The sequence below is a fragment of the Bombina bombina genome, chromosome 7 (genome assembly GCF_027579735.1).
Source record: "Bombina bombina isolate aBomBom1 chromosome 7, aBomBom1.pri, whole genome shotgun sequence".
In the NCBI taxonomy this organism is placed as follows: domain Eukaryota; kingdom Metazoa; phylum Chordata; class Amphibia; order Anura; family Bombinatoridae; genus Bombina; species Bombina bombina.
This window is the reverse complement of record NC_069505.1, coordinates 460,561,679-460,589,050: the sequence shown is the minus strand read 5'-3', so window position 1 is coordinate 460,589,050 and position 27,372 is coordinate 460,561,679. Positions and strand designations below refer to the sequence as shown.

Genomic DNA, 27,372 nt, shown 5'->3' with positions numbered 1-27,372 from the left:
ACTGGTAAGTGTGCACATGTGATGTGTTTGAGGTACGCAGGTTACAGGTGAGTGTGCACGTGTGTTGTGTGTGAGTTACAGGTGAGTGTGCACGTATGATGTGTGTGAGTTATAGGTGAGTGTACACACATGATGTGTCTAAGGTACGCAGGCTACAGGCGAGTGTGCACGTTTGTTGTGTGTGAGTTACAGGTGAGTGTACACGTATGATGTGTCTGAGTTACATGTGAGTGTGCACGTATATTGCCTCTTAGGTATGTATGTTACAGGTAAGTGTGCACATATATTGTCTCTGAGGCATGTAGGTTATAAGTGAGTGTTCACGTATGTTGTCTCTGATGCATGTAGGTTACAGAGGAATGTGCATGTATGTTGTCTCTGAGGCATGTAGGGTACAGGTGAGTGTGCACGTATGTTGTCTCTGAGGCATGTAGGTTACAGGTGAGTGTGCACGTATGTTGTCTCTGAGGCATGTAGGTTACAGGTGAGTGTGCACGTATGTTAAAAAAAGGTGGTTCCAGGCATGAAGCCATAAGATAAAACAAAGTCTTTATTGTAAATATAAAGTTAAAATAGGTCACGGAGACATCACATCCAAAAAACAGCAGGATAATGCGGTCTTACGTGTTTCTGCTACAGATCGCCGTAATCATAGACCATAATACACAGCAGGTGCTATACACAATTTAAAAGATTAATGCAAATACTATTGTTTCAAAGGTGAACACTGCCCCCTCCTGATATTAGCGGATAGAACAACTTTAACCCTTTCAATATACCTGAAAAATACTAAAGGCAATTTATATCAATTTGTACCAAATGCAGTAGAGAACAGTAGATGTAAACAAAATCATGACACATGACAATAACAACACCATTAATGATATGGTAAGTTATATGCTAATTATCTTATACAGAGCTATACGTGGGATCAGCCTGATGAGAACAAGTGTAATTGTTAGGAAAAGTACAATGTAAGTAATACCAATAGATGTTAAATATTAAATTCCAGGGCAGCAATCATTCCCAAAATTGGGCTTGTGGCTAGATCGAAACATAACAGCTTTTTCTTGTCAGGCTGCGCAGCCCTTGTAGGCCTTGGCGCGCTTTTCTATGGCCTGCACGGTGCACCTTGTGATGAGGCATGGTCACGCTTTTGTGCTCCATTTCCGTATTCCTGACCGCGTGGTGACAGAGAGAGTCTGTTTCGCTAGCTGTCTGGGTCTCTGATGGTGGTGAGTGCCCCAGCCATTGGGGGTGTAAGGTGCCATTTTTTATTTTTCTGTCCATAATTTCTATATACCAAGTTATGGAGGATTCTGACTTTTTGGAGACGGATGTCTCTGATTCAGATTCTACTTCTTGTGAAGAGTATGAAATGGCCCGGGTAATCCATGCCCATCAGTTATGTTCCGAATGCCCCTCTAGAGTGCTCTCTTCTCCCGTTACAGGGAACTTAGATTCCGCCGAGCCATCCGCCCCTGGGGATCCCATATCCCGTGCGGCGCGTCCCCTAGAACCTTCTTTGGCTACGCAAGCAGGTCTCCCTTATGCCGTTACCCCTTCTCTGGAAGGCGGCTTGTTTCCTCCAGAGGTTACAACACGGTTCCGCATGGCCATTTCTTTCATGTAATTGGCAAGAGTCCATAAGCTAGTGACGTATGGGATATACAATCCTACCAGGAGGGGCAAAGTTTCCCAAACCTCAAAATGCCTATAAATACACCCCTCACCACACCCACAATTCAGTTTTTAGAAACTTTGCCTCCCTATGGAGGTGGTGAAGTAAGTTTGTGCTTGATTTTCTTCTGTGATATGCGCTTCTCAGCATTTTGAAACCCGATTCCTCTCAGAGTACAGTGAATGTCAGAGAGATGTGAAGGGAGTATCACCTATTGAATTCTATGGTTTTCCTTGCGGGAAATCTTTTCATAGGTTCTCTATTATCGGTCGTAGAGATTCATCTCCTACCTCCCTTTTCAGATCGACAATATACTCTCATATTCCATTACCTTTACTGATAACTGTTTCAGTACTGGTTTGCCTATCTGCTATATGTGGGTGGGTGTCTTTCATTACTTAAGACACTCTCAGCAATGATTTGGCACTTTATGTATTTATATAAAGTTCTAAATATATGTATTGTACTTATATTTGCCATGAGTCAGGTTTATGTATATTTCCTTTTGCAGACTATCAGTTTCAAAATTGGGAAAATATATTTATGAAGTTATGTTTTCTTACCTGGGGTATAGTCTTTTCTTTAAATTGACTGCTTTTTCATTAACTTTCGCGGGCAAAATTAGGCTCGCGAGGTCGCAAAATGCTGATATTTATTGCGTCATTCTTGGCACGAGATATTTTTGGCGCGAAGGTACATTCGGTGACGCAAATTCTGAATTTTTGGCATCTTAGTTGACGCCAGGTTTCCTTGCACAAGGTTGCGACTGTCATGACGCGAGTTGCGTCATTTCTGGATGTTGTTAGCGCCAAAAAAAATAATTTTGCGTTGTGCCTCATACTTGGCGCCAAATAAACTATTTATTTAATCCCCACTTCCTATATGCTGCTTGCCTTTTTCTGTGCTCAGAGGGCTATGCTGTTTGCATTTTTTTTCCCATTCCTGAAACTGCCATATAAGGAAATTGATCATTTTGCTTTATATGTTGTTTTTTCTCTTACATTTGCAAGATGTCTCAATCTGATCATGTCTCAGAAACCACTGTTGGATTCCTGCTGCCTGATAACAGTTCTACCAAAGATAAGTGTATCTGTTGTAAGTTAGCAGAGATTATATCTCCAGCTGTGATATTGTCATGATAAGCTTTTACATGCAGAGAATGTATCCATCAGTACTAGTACAATTTCTGTTGTTCCTTCAACATCTAATGTACATGATATCGCTGTGAATATAAAAGATTTTATTGCTGATGCCATTCAGAAGGCTTTGTCTGCTATTCCGCCTTCTAATAAACGTAAAAGGTCTTTTAAAACTTCTCATAGAGTTGATGAAATTTCAAATGACCGACAAGATACTGAATTATCCTATCCTGATGGGGATCTATCTGATTCAGAAGATCCTACCTCAGATATTGATACTGACAAATCTTCTTATCTCTTTAAGATGGAGTATATTCATTCCTTGTTAAAAGAGGTGTTGATTACTTTGAATATTAAGGAAACTAGTCCTCTTGATACTAAAATTAGTAAACGTTTAAATTCTGTTTATAAACATCCTGTGGTTACTCCAGAGGTTTTTCCAGTTCCTGATGCTAATTCTGATATTATTTTAAAGGAATGGAATAGGCCTGGTACTTCTTTTATTCCTTCTTCTAGGTTCAAAAAGTTGTATCCTTTGCCAGCAGTTAGATTGGAGTTTTGGGAAAAAATCCCCAAAGTTGATGGGGCTATTTATACTTTTGCTAAACGTACTACTATCCCTATGGAAGATAATACTTCCTTTAAGGACCCTTTAGATAGGAAACTGCCATTTCTATGGCTGATGTTGCAGCTGCATCAACTTTTTGGTTGGAAAGCTTAGCGCAACAGGAAACCGACCCTGATTTGTTTAGCATTGTTCACTTGCTTCAACATGCTAATCATTTTAGATCTATGTCTTTAGCTATTTTAGCTAGAAGAGCTTTGTGGCTCAAATATTGGAATGCTGACATGGTATCTAAGTCTAGATTACTATCTCTTTCTTTCCAAGGTAACAATTTGTTTGGTTCTCAGTTGGATTCGATTATTTCAACTGTCACTGGGGGAAGGGAGTTTTTTTACCTCAGGATAAGAGATCTAATGGTAAATCTAAAGCTTCTAATCGTTTTCGTTCTTTTCAACAGAATAAGGAACAGAAAGCCAATCCTTCCCTCAAAGAATATGATTCCAATTGGAAACCTTCAAGTTGGAGTAAATCCAAGCCGTTTAAGAAACCAAAGCCAGCCCCCAAGTCTGCATGAAGGTGTGGCCCTCATTCCAGCTCAGCTGGTGGGGCGCAGATTAAAATTTTTCCAAAACATTTGGGCAGATTCTGTCCAATATCATTGGATTCAGAGTATTGTCTCTCAATGGTATTGAATAGGATTCAGAGTAAGACGTCCTGTGAGAAGATTTTTTCTCTCACGCATCCCAGTAAATCCAGTGAAGGCTCAGGCTTTTTCTGAAGTGTGTTTCAGATCTAGAGTTTTCAGGGGTAATCATACCAGTTCCGTTCCAGGAATAGGGTCTGGGGTTTTATTCAGATCTGTTCATTGTCCCAAAGAAAGAAAATTCATTCAGGCCCGTTCTGGATCTGAAATTTTTTAATCATTTTGTACGAGTGCCAACTTTCAAAATGGTGACTATAAGGACTATTCTGCCTTTTGTTCAGCAAGGTCATTATATGTCCACGATAGACTTACAGGATGCATATCTTCATATTCCGATTCATACGGACCACTATCGGTTTCTGAGATTCTCTTTTCTAGACAAGCATTACCAATTTGTCGCTCTTCTATTTGGCCTAGCGACAGCTCCAGTGATTTTTTTCAAAGGTTCTCTGTGCCCTACTCTCTGTAATCAGAGAACTGGGTATTGAGGTGTTTCCTTATTTGGACGATATCTTGGTACTAGCTCAGTCTTTACATTCTGCCCAATCTCACACAAATCAACTAGTGTTGTTTCTTCGAAGACATGGTTGGAGGATCAATTTAAGAAAGAGTTCCTTGATTCCTCAGACAAGGGTCACCTTTTTTGGTTTCCAGATAGATTCAGTGTCCATGACTCTGTCTCTAACAGACAAGAGACAAATAAAATTGGTTTCAGCTTGTCGGAACCTTCAGTGTCAATCATTCCCTTCAGTAGCTTTGTGCATGGAAGTTTTAGGTCTCATGACTGCAGCATTGGACGCAATCCCCTTTGCTCGTTTTCATATGAGACCTCTCCAGCTTTGTATGCTGAATCAATGGTGCAGGGATTATACAAAGATATCACAATTAATATCCTTAAATCCTAATGTTCGACTCTCCCTGACTTGGTGGTTAGATCACCATTGTATAGTTCAAGGGGCCTCTTTTGTTTGTCCAACCTGGACTGTGATCACAACAGATACAAGTCTTTCAGGTTGGGGAGCTGTCTGGGGATCTCTGACACAACAAGGGGTTTGGAAATCTCAAGAGGCGAGGTTACCAATCAATATTTTAAAACTCCGTGCTATTTTCAGGGCTCTTCAGGATTGGCCTCTGTTGAAGAGAGAACCGTTCATTTGTTTTCAGACAGACAATATCACAACTGTGGCATATGTCAATCATCAGGGTGGGACTCACAGTCCCCTAGCTATGAAATAAGTATCTTGGATACTTTCTTGGGTGGAATCCAGCTCCTATCTAATTTCTGCGGTACATATCGCAGGTGTAGAAAGCGGTGTGGGAAGCGGATTATCTCAGCTGTCAGACTTTACATCCGGGGGAGTGGTCGCTCCATCCAGATGTGTTTATTCAGATTGTTCAAATGTGGGGTCTTCCAGAAAAAGATCTGATGGCTTCCCATCTAAACAAGAAACTTCCCAGGTACCTGTCCAGGTCCAGGGATCTTCAGGCGGAGTTGGTGTATGCGTTAGCAGTTCCTTGGTTTTACCAACCTGCTTATATCTTCCCGCCTCTAGTTCTTCTTCCAAGAGTGATCTCCAAGATCATCATGGAATGATCGTTTGTGTTTCTGGTAGCGCCAGCATGGCCTCACAGGTTCTGGTATGTGGATCTTGTCCGGATGTCCAGTTGCCAACCTTGGCCACTTCCTTTAAGACCAGACCTTCTATCTCAAGGGCCGTTTTTCCATCAGGATTTAAAATCATTAAATTTGAAGGTATGGAAGTTGAACGCTTAATGCTTAGTCATAGAGGTTTCTCTGACTCGGTGATTGATACTATGTTGCAGGCTCGTGAATCTGTCTCTAGGAAGATTTATTATCGAGTCTGGAAGACTTATATTTCATGGTGTTCTTCTCATAAATTCTCCTGGCATTCTTTTAGAATTCGTAGAATTTTACAGTTTCTTCAGGATGGTTTAGATAAAGGTTTGTCTGCAAGTTCCTTGAAGGGACAAATCTCTGCTCTTTCTGTTTTGTTTCAAAGAAAGATTGCTAAGCTTCCTGATATTCACTGTTTTGTACAGGCTTTGGTCCGTATCAAGCCTGTCATTAAATCAATTTCTCCTCCTTGGAGTCTTAATTTGGTTTTGAAGGCTTTACAGGCTCCTCATTTTGAGCCTATGCATTCCTTGGCTATTAAACTACTTTCTTGGAAAGTGTTGTTCCTTTTGGCTATCTCTTCTGCTAGAAGAGTTTCCGAATTTTCTGCTCTTTCTTGTGAGTCTCCTTTTCTGATTTTCCATTAGGATAAGACAGTTTTGCGGACTTCACTTAAATTTCTACCTAAGGTTGTGAATTCTTACATTAATAGGGAAATTGTTGTCCCCTCTTTGTGTCCTAATCCTAAGAATTCTTTGGAGAGATCTTTACTTTCTCTGGATGTTGTAAGAGCTCTGAAATATTATGTGGAAGCTACTGAAGATTTCAGGAAGATTTCTAGTCTATTTCTTATCTTTTCTGGTTCTAGGAAAGGTCAGAAAGCTTCTGCCATTTCCTTGGCATCTTGGTTAAAGCTTTTGATTTATCAGGCTTATTTGGAGTCAGGTCAGGCCCCGCCTCAGAGAATCACAGCTCATTCTACTAGATCAGTCTCCACTTCATGGGCTTTTATGAATGAAGCTTCAGTTGATCTGATTTGCAAAGCAGCAACTTGGTCTTCTTTGCATACATTTACTAAATTCTACCGTTTTGATGTATTTGCCTCTTCGGAAGCAGTTTTTGGTAGAAAAGTTCTACAGGCAGCTGTTTCAGTTTGATTCATCTGCTTATGTTTTTTTTTTTTTTTTTTTTCAAATCAGCTTTATTTTCAAAAGAAATGCAGTACAATGTATGGAATCACAGCTCCATAAAGTAAAAATACAATGGCTGATCAATTTCAAGTGAATCGGCGGTACACATATTCGGTGTTAGAAAGTCCAAAATTTTCTTATTAATGTGTATCGCTAAACAATATAAAATTTTAACAGAACAAAACAACACAACACATTATCATTTTAAAACCTAGTAATAAGCAAATTACAACAAAGAAACTGGATTTAATGCAGCGTCTTTAAAGGCTCGATACAAACGTAATGAAATTAGACATTATTTGTATCGCCACAGAATTTTCAGTATGATATCACCTCTTATATGAATGGGTCAAGCTGATGTCTATTACTCAATGTCCAAGGTGGTTTGTTTATGTCTACTCTTCTGTTTTAATTTAATATAATTGTCCCACATTCCAACTATTTCGGCATACAAGTCCATTCTGTCGTATTTTCGGTAGTTGCACTCCTCCATCTCTATTAGTTCTGAGGTTTTTTGTACCCACATCTCAATATAATAGGGAACTTCCCTACCTCTCCAATTTTTAGCTATCAGAAATTTGATGCTATTTATCATTATAGTAAGAATTTTTAGTTTGGGTTTATGTTTCAGCTTTGGTGGCTTGTTTAATAGCCAAATCAGGGGGTCTAGTGGGAGCTGTGTTTCTAAAATTTGTTCAATTTCCTCAATGACTTGTCTCCAAAGATTACGAATGGAGGAGCACCACCACCACATATGCGCCATATCGCTCCCAACATGGCCACATCTCCAACATCTGTTCCCTGAATTATAGAATAATCTATGAAGTCTCCTCTGGGTATAATACCACCTATGTAGTATTTTAAAATTTATTTCCAGAACATTTACAGATATCGAGGATCTCATAGTATGATGAAAGATTTGTGTGCAAGTATAATTTTCCCAAGTTTCCCAGCTCTCCATATAACCTAGAACTTGACCGGGTTGATTTTGAACCAACATTTTATATATTTTGGAGATTGTATGTCTTGGGGGAGGGTTTTGTATAAATAAGGATTCAAAATGAGTAATGGGTCTCAACATATTTCTAGCCTGTGGGTTAGTTTTAAAGAGGTGATGTAGTTTGAAATAAGTGAACCAGTTTGTGAAGCTCTTCAGTCCCAGGTCCATTATATCCCTTTGGTGTTTAAGTTGTTCTTTATCTATGAGAAAGTGTATAGGCAAGTCTCTGAAAGGTTGGGGTGACAGAGTCTGTAGGATGATTGGCCCAAAGTCTAGTTTACCATTTTTGACAATGAAGTTAGGGGAGAGGGTCTAGATGTTAGGAAAGGGAAATGAGTAAGGGTCCTGTTCCAGTTGTTAAGGGTCTCCAAGATAATTGGATTAGTAGTAGTTGTAATAGGTGTGGTAGCGAATGACCAGCACCATTCACTAATACGTGGCGTGTGGACACTATCTAGTTCTATGCCTACCCACCGTTTATAGTAGGGGTGTTTATACATGTCAAGTACTCTTTGTAAGAAGATGGCCGTTCTGTATGCTTGTAGGTCCGGCATGCCGAGACCACCCTGATCTTTATGTTTCATCATTACATATTTGTTGATTCTAGGGTGTTTCCTATTCCACGCAAATTTGCTAAAAGCTGTTTGTAGGGATATGATGTAGAGTTTAGGAAGGGGAATTGGTAACGTCTGAAAAAGGTACAATATACGGGGAAATACATTATTGATTTATTTTTATTATTTTTTTTTTTATATTTTTATTGAGATTAATTTTAAGGCATACAATGCTGAAATGTCATAGCAGAGTAAACATACAGGTAATTTCAAGACATTGAATCAATCAACAGGAAAACAAAGTTACATGACATTTGTAGTATCAAAATATGAGGATTATGCCTATCCAACTATTCACCTTCTAAATGAACGATGAGGCCTCTCTTGGACCTCTCAATGTTCTAGGAAGTATATTAAGCTAAAGAAGGCTATTAGAAACTGTAAGAGACCACTTTTTGGGTCTCAATCTGTGAATCTAGTTTTTTCCTTAAATAAACATATAAAAGTTGTGCATATGCAATTAACTTCAGATAGTCTCAAATCATACGTTGGGTCATAATTTTATACAAAAAAAAATGGAAGTAGCATGATAAGATAAAATCTCCTGAATCATATATAGGAGACAAGAAGGGAGAAAAATAACTAGGAGGCCACGTCATATTTAGGCATAGAATAGTTTGGGGGGTAACGTTGAAGCACATTTGTTGTCAGCAATGGTAAATGCTGGGGATTCAACTGGTGGGAGGGTAATCAATTCCCTAGGGAAGTACCTATGAAGGGTGGTGGTGCCAGCTTATTGATTTGGTTAGTTAAGCCAGATTTGAAGCCAAATTAAGGACTCAATAATATGTAAACACCACAAAGAAAGTTGTGTTTAATACTGGGCTGCGCCATCACGGCCGCTAACAACACAGCCTCAGATCTAAACTCCAACTGATCACATAGATTGGGAGTAGTAGGAGGTAAGGAGAAAGGGATCCGGCCCTCATATTAAAGCTCTTTAATGTGCATATGTGGTATATGTAGTTGGGGTGACCACAAATTGAAGGTGAAAATATACTCATAGTGAGAAGTTCTATAAGCTCTCACCAAATTTAGGAAAAGGGAACTGTAACAAATAAGTACTGGGTAGCTAAAATAAATACTTCAACCTATACTTTAGTTTTGCTAGATCCAATATAATCCAATAAGAGGAATATGCTATCCATTATAGAAAACAGACCTATTATATAATACCATATTTGGTTAAAACAAATATCAAAAGGAGCCATCACTAACCTCAGAACAGCTCAACTGTTTTGTACTAATAAGTTGTGACATAAAATACAACCTAGTTTGGCATCCTGTCATAGTAGAAATATTTACAACTTTTTGTCGGATATACTGCAAACACATATATAATATACTTTTGTTAAAATAGTTTGAGCCAGATGGAATATACACGAAATATGGGCAGACATTAAATTTGAAACTTGCAGTCATAGTGAGGAGTTCTATAAGCTCTCACCAAATTTAGGAAAAGGGAACTGTAACAAATAAGTTCTAGGTAGCTGGGAAATACATTAATGTTTATTAAATTTATACGTCCCATCCACGAAATATTTTTATTTCTCCATCTGGATAAATCTTTTATTATTGTATCTCTCAGGGGTTTAAAGTTATGGTGATACAACAAGTCTAGTGTAGGGGTAATGTTAATTCCTAAATATTTGAGAGATTTAGAGCACCATCTAAATGGAGTAACCTTCTTGACTTCTTCCAAGGTTTTCTGATCTAAAGTTATATTCAAAATTTCAGATTTAGATAAGTTTCATCTGCTTATGTTTTAAGTTTTTTCTTTGCATTTATGAGAAAAACGTATTCTTTTGGGTGTGGATTTAATTTTTTCAGCTGAAAATGGCTGTTTTTATTTTTATCCCTCCCTCTCTAGTGACTCTTCTGTGGAGTTCCACATCTTGGGTATTGCTATCCCATATGTAACTAGCTCATGGACTCTTGCCAATTACATGAAAGAAAACATAATTTATGTAAGAACTTACCTGATAAATTCATTTATTTCATATTGGCAAGAGACCATGAGACCCACCCTTTTTTTTTAGTGAGGGGTGTATTTATAGGCATTTTGAGGTTTGGGAAACTTTGCCCCTCCTGGTAGGATTGTATATCCCATACGTCACTAGCTCATGGACTCTTGCCAATATGAAAGAAATGAATTTATCAGGTAAGTTCTTACATAAATTATGTTTTCTATGGCCCTGGCACTTTTACATCTTCCAGAGAAGGTGTTGCTGAGATACTGTCTGTGTTATGCTAACCGGGGCTCGTCAGGCGTGGGATTGCCTGTGTTAGATCAGCCATCTCGGGAAGCGGTCTCCTCTGAAGCTTCAGGGGCCCAACCCTCGGGTCGGGGTCGTCAGTTGCCTCAGCGGAGGTAAATATTGCTTTTAGTTATAGACTGGCACGCCTTCGTCTCCTGCTACGGCATGTTTTGGCAGTGTGGGGAAGATCCCAGTACTAATAGGTTAAGGGATCCTCGGTCTTCTCTTCCAGACGACAAGCTGGGTTAGACGTGTGGGGATGAAGTTAATCTCCTGGTCGTCTTCAATTTTTCTTTCTTTTTTGGGTATCTTATTCCAGTTCTGAGCTGTGGAAGAACGTGGTCTCTGATTGGCTGGTCCCGTTGGTGTACCCATTCTTCTTGGATGTTAACCTGTGGGTGCTGCTCTTCTTTTATTTGATCCGGTTCGGATGTATTTGATTTATTTTTCAAGAAGCTCATGTCTGTTCTGATTTCTCCGTTGGGAAATCTTTCTTCTCTGGAATTTGATACTAGCAATTTTGTGGTCGCTTGGGCACTTCCGCGGAAGTAGCATGTTAAGGTGTTAGTACATTGTTATGTCCTTAAATCCTTTTATCGAGTCCTCGTGGGGTCTCAAATTTTCTGTGGCCTGGTTCAGTTTGGAATACCCTATGTAGCAGGCTGGTACTGATAGGGCCTATTTCTGTTTCTTACGGTCTATTTAATCCGCGTGGGGCTGGTGCAACCGGCTGAGTGGTGAGTTGCTTTCTTGGTTGAGGCGTTTATTATTCTTGGTGTCTCTTCAGATCGAATAATCTTTGCTTTTTGCTAAGAGTTTTCGTGAAGTGAACCTTCCATGAGCTCCATACATTTTTTGAGGCTCTGCCCTTGCAGGGCTGAAACATGGTAGAGGAAGCCTTCGTTCCCAAACGTCAGGCTGGTTCTCGTTCTGCCTTTGGGTGGGGCATCAGGGTATTGTACTCAGTCCTCATTGTCCTGTTCCTCATGGTGGGGGGTCCAGAGTGGATCCTACTAGAGATCAATCTGGGCGATTTCCCTCGTCGTCTGTTTTGAGGTTCTCCTCTTGGAATCTGTTTTCCTTGATGACGGTCTCTCTTCCTTCGGGTTGAGGTTGATGGGCCTTTTTGTCCCCTCCCTTGGGGTTGACTTCAGGTCATCTGTTTCTGGAAGTTAAAGTCTTTTGGTTAGTCTTCTCCCATATTTTTGGGAGATGTACAGATTAGATTGTCTCCCCTCTTTCCTGTTTCGTCCCTGCTTAGGTATTGTGGGTTTTCTCCCGCCAGGGGCTGGGATACATGCTCCTTCTTCAATCCTCGAGCTGTAGGGGTGTTAGGGAAGTTGATCATGAGGATCTTGGATACCTTTGTTAGCTTCTCTACCCAGTTTCTAAGGGAGATGTTGCGTAGTGGTTAGCTCCACCGCCCCTCAAGCAGGAGGTTGTGGGCTTGATTCCACGTAAAGCTCCTGTTTCTTTTCCATCTCGTGATTCTGGTGACAGCTAGCATTCCTAAGCAGAGTTTTCTGTTTTCTCATACGTTACTTAGTCTTTGGACTTAGTGGAAATTGTCCCTAGAGCCTTAAGGCCTTCCAGAGTGGCTGCGTGGCTTCGCCATTGCCTATCATCCTTTATGTTGGGAGTTGTATCCCACTGTGGATGTCCTAAGCTCTCTATGTATGGGACATTTAGTGAAAGTTCAGTGTCCAAGGTGTTTTGGATATGACTGTGATTGCATTGCCTCTGGTGCAAAGTCTACTCCGGATGGGGTAACCTAGTGGTTCCTCAGGGGTTATTAAATATTTAAGCCGGCTCTGAGTTTTCGGGTGCCCGGGTTTTTTTGTCCTGTCTTTGACTGGAATTTTTGGGGGTCTGTATCCAGATCCCTTAGGACTGAGTCGGGACGGCCAATTTTCCCGGTTCTGGACGTCTTTTGTTCCCACGGGCGTATTTTTTTTTCCAGTAATGTCCTTTTGAGCTTGTCTACAGCTTTACGCTACAGTCCCGCTGTAGTAAGCCTGAGGGTTAGCTTAGCTATCTAATGAGCAGAAGGTTTTCAGTGTGAGATCAACTGCAACCATTTGCACCTTGATTGTGTCACTCTCCGCTTTCACCTTCTGGGTTTCCGGCTGAGTTGCCTAGCAACGTCCCACGCTGCTGACGTCAGACTGGGTTCATATCCAGGTTACTCGATCCTCTGGTACCCGTTTGTGTGTTAATCTCCTGTGGCTTTTCATGAGTACTCTGAACTGTTTGCTATTCGCCTTCTGTTACCGGACCTCTGCCTGATCGACCTCGTTGTTTGCCTACTCCAATCCTGCTTGATAATTTGTTATGAACTTTTGCCTGTCTGACCACGCTGTGTTTAACCCTCAAACCGCCTGATTACAAGTTGCCAAACTCTGCATTACTGACCATGCTGTGCTTAACCCTCAAACCGCCTGATTACAAGTTGCCAAACTCTGCATTACTGACCACGCTGTGCTTAACCCTCAAACTGCTTGATTACAAAGTTGCCAAACTCTGCATTACTGACCACGCTGTGCTAAACCCTCAAACTGCCTGATTACAAGTTTCCAAACTCTGCATTACTGACCACGCTGTGCTTGACCCTCAAATCGCCTGATTACAAGTTGCCATACTCTGCATTACTGACCATGCTGTGTTTAACCCTCACACTGCTTGACTACAAAGTTGTCTTATTCTGCACCTTTGGTTCTGTTGTGGTCTATTCCTGAACTGCTTGATTATAATTTCCAAGTATGTGGTTTATTCTTCTGCTATCAAGTTTTCCATTATTCTATCCAGAGGACTCAGATCAACACTGCTCCATATCGTGAGTACCTAGTTTTATAGAAGTTGTCGTGGGATCACGTCCTGGATTAAACTTAGAGTGCTAGGGTGTTATTTTAGTTCGCCCTAGTATTTGGGTCTATTTCTGGACATTACCTAACCTGACAGATTGTGTGCTAGCGAGCTGTTAAGTTCTGGCTTTGCTTTTCCTCCCTTTGGGGGTGAATTTGATATCCCATAGTATTCACCGGGTGCTTGGAGGTATTCTTTATTCCTCTGTTTAGTGGGGTTGTTCCCCCTGCCTTACGTGCGGGATGTCAGTGTGTAGGGATGGATTTCTTGTGCCATGCCTTTACTGTAGTACAGTGGAGGGTCTCTTTTGGGAGTGCCCTTCGTCTTCAGGAAGGGGGCTGTGTCTGGGTTCTGGAACCTGAGTTCTTTGGGGGGGCTGGATCCCTCCCTTTTTCCTTCCTTCAGGTCCTGAACAGCCAGCTGTAGTAGCCTGATAGTTAGCTTAGCTGCCTAGCAAGCGGAAGGTTTGCAGTTTGAAACCAGCTGCAGCTACTTGCACCTTGAATGTGTGTTCGCAAGCTGTTTATGATTCAGGGTACTTTTAATCCCTAAGCCTTTCGAACATTATCAGTCACTTTGGTGCTGGGTCCGTTGCCGGAGCGAGAGTCAGGGATCTGTCTGATCTTAGCCGCGTATCACAGTTATTGTGAACCTTCTTTAGGGAGAGGCTTCGCAGTGGATCCATCCTTGGCAGGTAGTTTTTTCTTCCGGGTTCGGTTCCTTCCTTTCCTCTGTTTAGGAAGGTCCTGTCCTGCACTGTTTCGGAGTTCTTCTGAAGAAGAAGGTCCTGTGCGGTTGCATAGCTAGGGTGGCGACCTGTGGTTGCTAAGTCCTTATTTGTAGCAGGACGCCTATGACTTGGAGGAGCATATTCAGATATCTGATGCTGTTTTTCAGCGGCTCCCGGGGACAGTTTGTCTTTCGGTTGCTTTATTCTGGGTTGCGAGTGAGCGCTCTGTGTAAGGGAGGGATTTTTCTTTCCTCCTTTTAAGTTCTCAGGACATTTCTTGGTCCTTGGTTTGAGGTGGAGGGGGCTTTACAAGTCCTCTCTTTGCTTTGCTGGGTCAGCAGGATTTTTTCATAGGTACCCTGCTCCTCCTGGTTCACTCTCTTGGAGTTCCTTTTCTTGGTCCTAGTCCCTTTTGTGTTCTGAGGGTCCTTTTCGGACTCATTTATCTGAGTCTCTTTTCTTTCCCATTGGGGGAATGTGGATATTTCCCCTTTCTTTTGATCGGGGGTGAGTTTATTTTTGCGGACTGAATGCCTGCGGGACTTCGTCTCCCCAGAGGCTTTTGGCTCGGTCGAGTCTAATAACCTGAGCGGTCTCTAGCAAGGGCCTTGCTGGTTTTAAAGGGACACTGAACCCACATTTTTCTTGTGTGATTCAGATAGAGCATGCGATTTTAAGCAACTTTCTAATTTACTCCTATTATCAATTTTTCTTCGTTTTTTTGCTATCTTTATTTGAAAAAGTAGGCATCTAAGCTTTTTTGGGGGTTCAGAACTCTGGACAGCACTTTTTTATTGGTGAATGAATTTATCCACCAATCAGCAAGGACAACCCAGGTTGTTCACCAAAAATGGGCCGTCATCTAAACTTACATTCTTGCATTTAAAATAAAGATACCAAGAGAATGAAGAAAATTTGATAATAGGAGTAAATTAGAAAGTTGCTTAAAATGTCATGCTCTATCTGAATCATGAAAGAAAAAAATTGGGTACAGTGTCCCTTTAACTGTTGGGCAGTTATCTCTGTCTTTTTCCTTTTTGTCCTTTGGCTTCTAGTGAAGCAGTTTTTTCTGTCTGGAGTTTTTGGGTTTTAGGCTGTTGTGCCCTCAGAAGGGGCCACCTTTTGTACCCTCCCGTTTTGCAGTCAGTGTCCTCTATAGCTTGGGTATTGTTTTCCCAAAAGTAATGAATGCTGATGTGGACTCTTCCCGTTTAAGAAGAAAAACTTAAATTTCCCGATATGGGTTTACGAAACAATTTAGTATTGATACATTTACTAATGAAGTCAAATTTAAAGTGATGGTAAACAATCGATTATTGCCTAAAGTGTTTTACTATAATCGTATTGTTTAAAGTACAATCCCCAAAAAGGAATTTATTAAAATTAACTCGGTTACCTTTAAAGGGACACTGAACCCAAATTTGTTCTTTTGTGATTCAGATAGAGCAGCAATTTTAAGCAACTTTCTAATTTACTCCTATTATCAAATTTTCTTCATTCTCTTTGGCCTAGATTTGGAGTTTGGCTGTAGCCGTGAAAACCAGCATTAGAGGCTCCTAACGCTGGTTTTAGGCTACCGCCGGTATTTGGAGTCATTCAAAAAAGGGTCTAACGCTCACTTTTCAGCCGCGACTTTTCCATACCGCAGATCCCCTTACGTCAATTGCGTATCCTATCTTTTCAATGGGATCTTTCTAACTCTGGTATTTAGAGTCGTGGCTGAAGTGAGCGTTAGAAATCTAACGACAAAACTCCAGCCGCAGAAAAAAGTCAGTAGTTAAGAGCTTTCTGGGCTAACGCCGGTTCATAAAGCTCTTAACTACTGTGCCCTAAAGTACACTAACACCCATAAACTACCTATGTACCCCTAAACCGAGGTCCCCCCACATCGCCGACACTCGATTAAATTTTTTTAACCCCTAATCTGCCGACCGCCACCTACGTTATCCTTATGTACCCCTAATCTGCTGCCCCTAACACCGCCGACCAATATATTATATTTATTAACCCCTAATCTGCCCCCCACAACGTCGCCGCCAGCTACCTACACTTATTAACCCCTAATCTGCCGTCCGCACGCCGCCGCCAGCTACATTATAGCTATGTACCCCTAATCTGCTGCCCTAACATCGCCGACCCCTATATTATATTTATTAACCCCTAATCTGCCCTCCCTAACATCGCCGACACCTAACTTCAATTATTAACCCCTAATCTGCCGACCGAATCTCGCCGCTATTCTAATAAATGTATTAACCCCTAAAGCTAAGTCTAACCCTAACACTAACACCCCCTAAATTAAATATAATTTAAATCTAACGAAATTAATTAACTCTTATTAAATAAATTATTCCTATTTAAAGCTAAATACTTACCTGTAAAATAAATCCTAATATAGCTAGAATATAAATTATAATTATATTATAGCTATTTTAGGATTAATATTTATTTTACAGGTAACTTTGTATTTATTTTAACCAGGTACAATAGCTATTAAATAGTTAAGAACTATTTAATAGCTAAAATAGTTAAAATAATTACAAAATTACCTGTAAAATAAATCCTAACCTAAGTTACAATTAAACCTAACACTACACTATCCATAAATTAATTAAATACAATACCTACAAATAACTACAATGAAATAAACTAACTAAAGTACAAAAAATAAAAAAGAACTAAGTTACAAAAAATAAAAAAATATTTACAAACATAAGAAAAATATTACAACAATTTTAAACTAATTACACCTACTCTAAGCACCCTAATAAAATAACAAAGCCCCCCAAAATAAAAAATGCCCTACCCTATTCTAAATTACAAAAGTTCAAAGCTCTTTTACCTTACCAGCCCTGAACAGGGCCCTTTGCGGGGCATGCCCCAAGAAGTTCAGCTCTTTTGCCTGTAAAAAAAAACATACAATACCCCCCCCCCCAACATTACAACCCACCACCCACATACCCCTAATCTAACCCAAACCCCCCTTAAATAAACCTAACACTAAGCCCCTGAAGATCTTCCTACCTTATCTTCACCTCACCAGGTATCACCGATCGGTCCTGGCTCCAAAATCTTCATCTAAGCCCAAGCGGGGGCTAGACATCCATCATCCGACGGCTGAAGAAGTCCAGAAGAGGCTCCAAAGTCTTCATCCTATCCGGGAAGAAGAGTAGATCCGGACCGGCAACCATCATCTTCCAAGCGGCATCTTCTATCTTCATCCGATGAGGACCGGCTCCATCTTGAAGACCTCCACCGCGGACCCATCTTCTTCCGACGACGACTTCCCGACGAATGACGGTTCCTTTAAGGGACGTCATCCAAGATGGCGTCCCTCGAATTCCGATTGGCTGATAGGATTCTATCAGCCAATCGGAATTAAGGTAGGAATATTCTGATTGGCTGATGGAATCAGCCAATCAGAATCAAGTTCAATCTGATTGGCTGATCCAGTCAGCCAATCGGATTGAACTTGATTCTGATTGGCTGATTCCATCAGCCAATCAGAATATTCCTACCTTAATTCCGATTGGCTGATAGAATCCTATCAGCCAATCGGAATTCGAGGGACGCCATCTTGGATGACGTCATTTAAAGGAACCGTCATTCGGCGAGTAGGCGTCGGGAGAAGAGGATGTTCTGCGTCGGATGGAAGATGATGGCTCCCGAAGAAAGAAGATTGAAGATGCCGTTGATAGAAGACTTCATCCGGATCATGGACCTCTTCAGCTCCCGCTTGGATGAAGACTTCAGCCGGATCATGGACCTCTTCAGCTCCCGCTTGGATGATGACTTCAGCCGGATCATGGACCTCTTCAGCCCCCCGCTTGGGCTTGGATCAGGACATCGGAGGAGCTCTTCTGGATCGATCTGTGAACCTGGTATGGTGAAGATAAGGTAGGAAGATCTTCAGGGGCTTAGTGTTAGGTTTATTTAAGGGGGGTTTGGGTTAGATTAGGGGTATGTGAGTGGTGGGTTGTAATGTTGGGGGGGGGGGGTATTGTATGGTTTTTTTTATAGGCAAAAGAGCTGAACTTCTTGGGGCATGCCCCGCAAAGGGCCCTGTTCAGGGCTGGTAAGGTAAAAGAGCTTTGAACTTTAGTAATTTAGAATAGGGTAGGGCATTTTTTTATTTTGGGGGGCTTTGTTATTTTATTAGGGGGCTTAGAGTAGGTGTAATTAGTTTAAAATTGTTGTAATATTTTTCTAATGTTTGTAAATATTTTTTTATTTTTTGTAACTTAGTTCTTTTTTATTTTTTTGTACTTTAGTTAGTTTATTTCATTGTATTTATTTGTAGGAATTGTATTTAATGTATTTATTGATAGTGTAGTGTTAGGTTTAATTGTAGATAATTATAGGTATTTTATTTAATTTATTTATTGATAGTGTAGTGTTAGGTTTAATTGTAACTTAGGTTAGGATTTATTTTACAGGTAAATTTGTAATTATTTTAACTATTTTAGCTATTAAATAGTTCTTAACTATTTAATAGCTATTGTACCTGGTTAAAATAAATACAAAGTTACCTGTAAAATAAATATTAATCCTAAAATAGCTATAATATAATTATAATTTATATTGTAGCTATATTAGGATTTATTTTACAGGTAAGTATTTAGCTTTAAATAGGAATAATTTATTTAAGAAGAGTTAATTAATTTCGTTAGATTAAAATTATATTAAATTTAGGGGGGTGTTAGTGTTAGGGTTAGACTTAGCTTTAGGGGTTAATACATTTATTAGAATAGCGGTGAACTCCAGTCGGCAGATTAGGGGTTAATAATTGAAGTTAGGTGTCGGCGATGTTAGGGAGGGCAGATTAGGGGTTAATACTATTTATTATAGGGTTAGTGAGGCGGATTAGGGGTTAATAACTTTATAATAATAGCGGTGCGGTCAGCTCGGCAGATTAGGGGTTAATAAGTGTAGGCAGGTAAAGGCGACGTTGTGGGGGGCAGATTAGGGGTTAATAGAAATAATATAGGGGTCGGCGGTGTTAAGGGCAGCAGATTAGGGGTACATAGGGATAATGTAAGTAGCGGCGGTTTACGGAGCGGCAGATTAGGGGTTAAAAATAATATACAGGGGTCAGCGATAGCGGGGGCGGCAGAATAGGGGTTAATAAGTGTAAGGTTAGGGGTGTTTAGACTCGGGGTACATGGTAGAGTGTTAGGTGCAGACGTAGGAAGTGTTTCCCCATAGCAAACAATGGGGCTGCGTTAGGAGCTGAACGCGGCTTTTTTGCAGGTGTTAGGTTTTTTTTCAGCTCAAACAGCCCCATTGTTTCCTATGGGGGAATCGTGCACGAGCACGTTTTTGAAGCTGGCCGCTTCCGTAAGCAACTCTGGTATCGAGAGTTGCAGTGGCGTTAAATATGCTGTACGCTCCTTTTTTGGAGCCTAACGCAGCCATTCTGTGGACTCTCAATACCAGAGTTATTTTAAAGGTGCGGCCAGAAAAAAGCCAGCGTTAGCTACACGGGTCGTTACCGACAAAACTCTAAATCTAGCCGTTTATTTGAAAAGCAACAATGTAAGTTTAGATGCCGGCCCATTTTTGGTGAACAACCTGGGTTGTTCTTGCTGATTGGTGGATTGATTTAACTGACCAATAAACAAGTGCTGAACCAAAAAAATAACTTAGATGCAAATAAAGATAGCAAGAGAACCAAGAAAAATTGATAATAGGAGTAAATTAGAAAGTTGTTTAAAATTGCATGCCCTATCTGAATCACGGAAGAAAAAATTTGGGTTCAGTGTCCCTTTAAATATGTATACAAAGTACAGAACGGACAATCGTGTTTTTTTTTCTAATTTTACTCCACCCACTGAGAGAGTTGTTTTCCTTCCAACAAGTGACGTACTGTATATAGCGATACCACCCAGTACATACGTCACCATCATTGCACCCTCCCGATAATTAGGAAACTAATGTGAATGCTCATAGTGATCTATGAACAAAACTCTGATTCAGTGGTTACATACATCACTCATTCTGTTCCTCAGAGCCTGTACGCATGCACACCTGTATCGTAAACACGCACAAAGACTGAAGAGGAGATCAGAAGTAAACTAAGATTGAGCAACTACACGCGTTCGCATTGATACCAAACATAGACTTAAAGGGACATTAAACACTAAATACATGCTAGATAGAATGATGCATAATGCATTCAAAGAAAAGATTAGTCCATGACTAACATGTAGATGTATTTTTTAAAGTTTCATTAGTTGTTTAAAAAGTGACAAAATAAGTGTAAAGTTTTAGTGTCTATAAAACACTGGGAGCTGCCATGTTGTAACTTGTGTTACCTTCTCTGCTGTGGCCAATTAGGGTCAGTTATAAATAGGTCACTAGAGTGTGCAGCCAATGGTTGTGCTGGATTTAACAGTGTTCTGCACTTCCATTTCTAACAGGAACTGAAAAGCTCACAATTATAGAATGGAATTACAGGCAAAGAGGACAAAATAAAAAATGAAATTATATTGCAGAGTTGTTTTATTATATACAATTTATCATTTTATATTACCATCTCAAAGTGTTTAATGTCCCTTTAAACGTGCCAGTTGGACAGTGTTCTGATTGGATACTTGAATAAAAAAAAATGTATAGCGGAAATAGGTTGTATTACACGATTGACAGACCGCAACATTATACTAATGGAAATGAATTATTGCAGGTAAGGTAGCGGGAAATAAAAAGCGCTAATACATTTATTCGGATGATACCTGTCAATTCATAAAAAGTAATTATAGTGAGTTTACCATCACTTTAAGACAAATGTCAAGAAAATTAATCTCAGACTCATGCCATTCTAAAGTAAACTTTATCTCTGGTAATTTTATTAGGACAACTCAACCCTAGATTGGGATGACCGAAGAAAAAAATGCCTCTAAACACACAAAAAAACTTGATTGTAAAGAAAATGTGTCATGAAGTGATTTGTAAAATGTAACTTTTATTAATTCACAATTAAATAAAAAGACAGCTTAGAATAAGTGAATATTCTGATAGCTACCCATGTACAAGAGCAAATTAAAAGCACATCCACTATGGTGTATGTGAAAAATAGTTATTCTAAGTAAATCATTGAGGTCATCAAGTAAATACCCAAACATATACTTATATTGGAATATTGCCTATAATGCCAACAATGCTGATTGTTGTATTGCAACCATTGTAGTTTCAAATGGGTTCTGCTAGCCCCTATGTTAATATTATAAAGGGGTTAAGCCATTATGTATTGTATCACTTGTTGCAACAAGAAATAACAGCATGTGGTTATTGGTTTGACAAAGAAAGTCTCTGGATATATAGGTATATGGTCTGGGAGGTCAGTGCTTGGTCTTGCTGTATACCACTGATTTTATTCAACTAGCGTATGTTTTGTAACGTATGCTGTAAAGTAAAAATTAGATGTAGGGCTGGGATTGGTGGAAAGAAGTACTGCAGCATCTATTATTAACTTGAAATAATAGTTATGTTTTTTATTACAATTTAGTAACAAAAAGATCACTTTTCAGCTGTGTAAGTGGCTTGCATATTGCTATTAATATATCAGGTGGATTAGTGATACCACTGTGATATTAACTTGGTTATAAAAATGGTCTTAGTTTGGTGGTAGCAACACAACTTGCTTAATCCAATAGATTAGGAGCCGGTAGAACTATTCACCAAACAGCTGTGAAACTGTATTTTGATCAACACAGCTGATATATTAGACTCTGTGATATTGTTTTTAGAAATCTGCTATTAGATATAAAATTACACCTTTTCCACCAACACTGAATCAGCTAGGGGTAGCGTAGCTCACTTACCCAGGTAATATATTTTTAAAAAGTAATTATTTGAATATGTCTAAAAGCCCTAAGGCTCAGAGACCAACGTAGTAATTATAGAAGAATAAAGCTATAGTTAACTATTGTTATTGTTTAAACAACCATAGTGGAGCAAATTAAAAAAGAAACAAACTCCCCCTAACGCGGTCACGTTTCACAATCACTTCCTCAGTGGGATACGCAGTGCTGGCACAGGATGTTATTTATTACATGAGTGTACCCTCCCATTGTTCGTGATTGGTCAGAGGAGACTACGTGACTTAAGATTCAATTGGTTTTAACGGAGTCACTGAAAGGCGTGTAATGTATTATTAGCCAATGAGGCACATTGTATATTCGTTACTATGGTGTTCTCAAAGGTGTTGCTATAGTTATTGTATCTGTTTTGTTGCGAGATGACAGACATAGATCGTACTATATACATTATATTAAATGTTTTTTATTATTTGTGTGAATGTGATTGCGATAAGGTGATTCGTTATAGACCTTCCCTGTCATAGATTGTTTGTCAGTAGATGAAATGTCACGAAAATTTCAACCGTGGCCGATCTGATACTATGAATAGAGTTTCTGACAGGCACATATTGGTTACCTCCTCCCATTATTCGCAATTGGTCAGAGGGGTTTTACATGACTACGGACTCGATTGGTTCTAACAAAATCACTGAATAACATATATTGTGTCATTGGTGGATCTTACACACTGTTTACTAGTTGCTATAGTGATCGCTGAGTTGTCACCATAGTTATTGTATCCATTTCATTACAAAAAAACAATAGAGTGAATTGATCACGATATACCAGTTATATTGTGTATTTTTTTTGATGATTAAATTATATAGATGAGGGTATTGTGACTGTTGCTACATCATTGGTTGTCTGTTAGTAAATAGAATATCACAGCGATTTAACCATAAGATTCAAATAGTTCCAAAGTAGTTGCTGATACACATACAGTATATCTGTTACTTAGCTACTCAGATTCGGTAGTTTGTAACCTGCTCATAGTGATTTCCAGTGTTTTTCTATTACATATATCATGGTAGTATTGATTTTTCCTTAATTATAGGAATTCTAAGGATATTGATCAGTCAAGAAACGTTTAGGATTAATATAAATAATAGAGAATTTCCATTTAAGATGTCAAGGCAAAATGGATTCTTTGTAACAAGATAATGGTTATGATAAAAATATCCTAATATATTTTATATAAAAAACTGAATCTATTTAAACAAGATTGAATGGTTGTAATGTGTTCTTATATACTATAGTATCTACCTGTCTAGGATGAAATTAAACATTAAACAAGGTGTAGTGAAAATAGGTAATAAAACAAATATATATTGTGAGAAATGCCTGGTGATAAGTGATAGGCAAAGTTAATAAAAAAATAAGACTTTGAATAAAGATTAATTCATAATTAATGTTGAAATAAATATTTGTGAAGCCATAATAGCATTTGATATTTAGGTGGTAACATGGTATATTAATGAGAAAGTGAAGAGGGACATATGCTTATAAAAAGAAATAAAATTAAAAAATTGATGAAAAAATTCCCCTATTACGGTGAAATGGGTGTAATAAAAAACACAGTATGATTGGGTGATACATATAAAAACTAAAAAGACAACAATATTGCACTATTGCAACTGGTAATAATTGGGTGCTAGTGTTCTATAATGTGTACTTAGGTCAGACAATTATGACATCCCTAGTGTTACTATTAAAATATCACATTGTATCATTTGTTGGATTGGTGTTGAATTATTATACCAGTCATCAACTGTAAGGGGTGGTTACTTATAAATACACTGAAAAATTGTTGTAATCATTCATTCCAAATGGTTTGACACTGTTTAGCAGGTGTATCCATCTGCATTCCATGCGTAGTAGAATTTTCTCTATGCCACCGCCTCTAATTCCTAGATTAACCTGTTGTATCACTGAAAATTTGAGATCTGAATCATTGTAGTTATGTCTGTGTAGAAAGTGTCTTGCAACACTTGTAATTGTCTTGCCCTTCTCAGATTCTTTTTGAGCATTGAGAATATTCCTACAATGTTCTTGGATACGTATCCTTACTTGTCTAGTTGTCATCCCTACATAAAATAAATTGCACATGCATTTTAACACGTATTTAACTCCAGAGGTTGAACATGAAAAAAATTGTAGGTAGTATGTGAGTCCAGTTATATTTATCCTTGATTGATTTAAGTTTCCAAACTTTGGGACACGTACTACAAGTGCCACAAGGGAACATTCCCTTGGTTTTAGGTTCCTTTTTAGGGTTGTGTACATAGTGACTCCTCACTAACTTGTCCCTTAGATTTTTCGGTCTCCTATAACCAGTAGATACTCGAGGGGCCAATTTGGCTGGCCAAAAGTGAATCGTTTTGCAAAATATGTCAATTTTTGTTTAAAACCTCAGTTATTCTTTGCATTTGAGGGTTATAGGTGGTAATCAAACGTATAGTATTGTCTTGCGGTTTCAATTTAGTTTGCAGTAGAGTATGTCGCTCTGTTTTTAAAGCCTGATTGCAAGCTTTCTTAATTGCTCTATTGCTATATCCTCGTTCTAGGAGTCTGTTGGATAAATGCACAGACTCTTCTTTGAATCTTTGAGTATCAGAGCAATTGCGTCTCAAGCGAATTAATTCACCTTTAGGGATAGCTTTAAGGGTGTTATAAGCATGTGCACTGGTGTGGTGTAACAGGGTGTTGGTGGCAGTGTCTTTCCTATACATATTTGTGTATAATTGATCCATCAGATTCTTTCATTATTTTTAAATCTAGAAAGTGGATAGAATTCTTACTGTATTCATAGGTCAATTTGATGTTCATATCATTGTTATTGATGATTCTCATGAATTTATCCAACAGTTCTACCAATTCTTCCCAGATAAATAATACATCGTCGATGTATCTTATCCAAAAGGGGTGATTTATTGGGTGTATTTATCATTATCATCCGAGAATACTTTTTTGCCTTCCCACCATCCAAGAAACGGATTTGCGTATGTGGGTGCACATGCAGTGCCCATAGCAGTCCCCTGGGTTTGTAAGTAAAATTGATCCTTAAAGGTGAAAAAATTGAAATGTAGCACAAAATGTAACAGTTTTACTATAAAAATATCATGTTTTTTATTATCACCTTGATTTGTTGACAGAAAGTAAGATATAGCTTTTTCTCCTAAATGATGTTGGATACTCGTGTAAAGTGAGTCTACATCAGCAGTAACTAGAAATGCATTTTGACTCAGAGAAAGATTCTCAAGTTTTTTTAAAACCTCCATGGTATCCTTGACATATGAGGGTAAGGTATACAAGTATTCCCGTAAGTGGAAATCTACATATTGGCTTGCCAGAGACAATTGGTCTACCTGGGGGCTTTTTAATATTTTTATGGATTTTGGGAATAAGGTACAGAGTAGGTACCTTCGGATTGTATTGTAACAGAAACTTTTTTTCGGTCTCACTGATGATACAATCTTCCTGGGCATTGATAATGATTTTATTATATATCTCAAGGTAGTTCTGCATGGGATTACCCAGGAGTTTTTTGTAACATTTGGTATTATTCAATTGTACCATTATTTCTTGTAAGTACATATTTTTGGGCCATAGAACTACATTGCTGCCCTTGTCTGACTGTTTAATGATTATATCATCCCAGGTTTGGATTCCTTTTAATGCCTTAGTTTCACTTTTACTCATATTGTTGATGGGCCACTCATGAGGTATGTTTTCTATGTTGGCATACAATTTTATTGAAAACAGAAATTTCAGGAGACCGAGAAGGTTTATAACGAATCACCTTATCGCAATCACATTCACACAAATAATAAAAAACATTTAATATAATGTATATAGTTCGATCTATATCTATCTTGGTCTCTGAGCCTTATGGCTTTTAGACATATTCAAATAATTACTTTTTAAAAATATATTACCTGGGTAAGTGTGCTACGCTACCCCTAGCTGATTCAGTGTTGGTGGAAAAGGTGTAATTTTATATTGAATAGCAGATTTCTAAAAGTAATATCACAGAGTCTAATCAGCTGTGTTGATCAAAATACAGTTTCACAGCTATTTGGCGAATAGTGCTACCGGCTCTGTAGGAAACATTGTTAAACTGTTGGTCTTTAAGATATATTTTTAAGCATTTATACTACTAATAATCTGTTGGATTAAGCAAGTTGTGTTGCTACCACCAAACTAAGACCATTTTTATAACCAAGTTAATATCACAGTGGTATCACTACTCCACTTGATATATTAGTAGCAATATGCAAGCCACTTACACAGCTGAAAAGTGATCTTTTTGTTACTGAATTGTAATAAAAAACATAACTATTATTTCAAGTTAATAATAGATGCTGCAGTACTTCTTTCCACCAATCCCAGCCCTACATCTAATTTTTACTTTACAGCATATGTTACAAAACATACGCTAGTTTAATAAAATCAGTGGTATACAGCAAGACCAAACACTGACCTCCCTGACCATATACCTATATATCCAGAGACTTTCTTTGTCAAACCATTAACCACATGCTGTTATTTCTTGTTGCAACAAGTGATACAATACATAATGGCTTAACCCCTTTATAATATTAACATAGGGGCTAGCAGAATCCATTTGAAACTACAATGGTTGCATACAACAATCAGCATTGTTGGCATTATAGGCAATATTCCAATATAAGTATATGTTTGGATATTTACTTGATGACCTCAATGATTTACTTAGAATAACTATTTTTCACATACACCATAGTGGATGTGCTTTTAATTTGCTCTTGTACGTGGGCAGCTATCAGGATATTCACTTATTCTAAGCTGTCTTTTTATTTAATTGTGAATTAATAAAAGTTAAATTTTACAAATCACTTCATGACACATTTTCTTTACAATCAAGTTTTTTTTTTTGTTTAGAGGCATTTTTTCTTCGGTCATCCCAATCTAGGGTTGAGTTGTCCTAATAAAATTAAATTATTGATGCCTATACACAACCATTGGGGTTAGCTCAGATATATTTCCTTTACAAGCCGCCCCCCCCCCCCCCCGTGGAAATTTACTATTTATTCAGCCAATCTACTGTTATTTATTTATCTCTGGTATACCTTGATTCAGAAATTTAACAAAAAGACCTG

General features: G+C 38.7%; 1 protein-coding gene and 1 pseudogene across 2 annotated transcripts in view; both read left to right on the top strand.

Moving 5' to 3' along the window:
- LOC128666723 (gastrula zinc finger protein XlCGF17.1-like) overlaps positions 1–27,372 on the top strand; it is a 97,418-nt gene that overhangs the window by 31,424 nt on the left and 38,622 nt on the right. The gene's annotated exons all lie outside the window — the stretch shown is intronic.
- On the top strand, positions 11,555–11,664 carry LOC128637101 (uncharacterized; annotated as a pseudogene).